At 37.1% G+C, this 1,855-nt stretch overlaps 1 protein-coding gene across 1 annotated transcript in view; it reads right to left on the bottom strand.

The window, feature by feature from the left end:
- Positions 1–1,855, bottom strand: part of LOC105819290 (UDP-glucuronosyltransferase 2B18-like) — a 30,339-nt gene that overhangs the window by 5,120 nt on the left and 23,364 nt on the right. The gene's annotated exons all lie outside the window — the stretch shown is intronic.

The raw sequence follows: 1,855 nt of genomic DNA, 5'->3' as shown, positions 1-1,855 counted from the left end.
CTCATGGTGGTTAACAGACTGAAACCTAAGATGTGAAATGATTAGAATTCTAGAAGAAAATATTGGAAAAACTCCTATAGACATCAGACTAGGCAAAGAATTTATGAAGAAGACCCCAAAGGTAATCAAAGCAACAACAAAAATAAAGAAAAGGGACCTGATCAAATTAAAAAGCTTCTGCATAGCCAAAGAAACTGTAACGAGAGCAAACAGACAACCTACAGAATGGGAGAAAAGCTTTTGCATGCTACACATCCTATGAAGGGCTCATAACCAGAATCTATTTAGAACTCAGGAAAATCAGCAAGAAAGAAATCAAACAACCCCATCAAAAAGTGGGCAAAGGACATGAACACAAAGTTTTCAAAAGAAGACTTTTCAAATGGCCAAGAAACATATGAAAAAATGCTCAACATCTCTAATCATCAGAGAAATGCAAATCAAAAGCACAATGAGATATCTCTTATCTCCAGTGAGAATGGCCTTTATCAAACCATCTGAAAACAATAAATGTTCGCATGGATGTGGAGAGATAGAAATTCTTATACACTGCTGGTGGGACTGCAAACTAGTGCAATCTCTGTGGAAAGCAATATGGAGATACCTTAAAGAGATACAAGTAGATCTACCATTTGATCCAGCAATCCCATTACTGGGCATCTACCGAAAAGAAGGAAAGACACTCTATTAGAAAGGCACCTGCACTGGAATGTTTATAGCAGCACAATTCACAGTTGCAAAGATGTGGAAACAACCCAAGTACCCATCAATATATGAGTGGATTAATAAAATGTGGTATATGTATACCATGGAGTAGTATTCAGCTATAAGAAACAAAGGTGATATAGCAACTCTTGTGCTCTCCCAGATAGAGCTGGAACCCATTCTACTAAGTGAAATATCCCAAGAATGGAAAAATAAGCACCACATGTACTCACCAGTAAATTGGTTTTACTGATCAACACCTAAGTGCACATACAGGAATAACATTTATTGGACGTCAGCTAGAGGGGAGGGGGGACGAGGGGATGAGTATACACATAAATAATGAGTGTGTTGCGTATCATCTGGGGGATGGACATGCTTGAAGTTCTGACTGGGTGGGGGGCAAGGGCAATGTAACCTAAACATTTGTACCCCCATAATATGGAGAAATAAAAAAAAAATTGGTGATTTATCCCAATAGAGAATGCAGTGTCACTGGTTACAGAAGAAGATCTGTTATTTTTCACTGGCATTTGAAATAACCTACCGTAGGGAAAAGTATGGGGTAAAGTTCTAGCGATAGGAGTAAGATGACCCAGGAAGCTATTGAAAAATTTTCTGATAGTCAATTACGACTGAAATAAAGGTATTAATACTTTGTATATGGACACAAAGAACATGGATGTATGTAACAAAATGCCAAATGATATACTGTATTCTTTCCCCTAAGGGCTAGAAAATAAATATATAATAGTTAGGTTTTATATTTGAGTTTTCAATAACAAATACTCACTATGTTAGTTGCTGTTGACCTATTATCACTCTAATTGGCTTTTAGTCATATATTCAGTATTTTTTCTCCAGTATCTTACCAAGAAGGTCATTCTGGGGTATCCACTTGTACAACTGAGTGTTGGGTCCTAAGGTGTCTGGTTTCTTGCCATCAAATCTCCATAGAACCTGTTAGGATAAAGAAAATACCTTGTTCCATGGGTGCAACTCCAAGGTTATGGCACGGTAAAACTCTAAAGGGGTTATCAACCATCTAGTTGAATACCATCTAGTTCAATCCCCTCCATATAAAAGAAGAAGAAATGAGAAGGTTGCTAAGTAATGAGAACTACTGAAACTCTGAGATAAATAGAATAAC

Source organism: Propithecus coquereli, unplaced genomic scaffold (assembly GCF_000956105.1).
Source record: "Propithecus coquereli isolate 6110/MARCELLA unplaced genomic scaffold, Pcoq_1.0 Scaffold479, whole genome shotgun sequence".
Taxonomy (NCBI): domain Eukaryota; kingdom Metazoa; phylum Chordata; class Mammalia; order Primates; family Indriidae; genus Propithecus; species Propithecus coquereli.
Note: the sequence above shows the minus strand (reverse complement) of the source record. Positions and strands in the feature narration are given on the sequence as shown.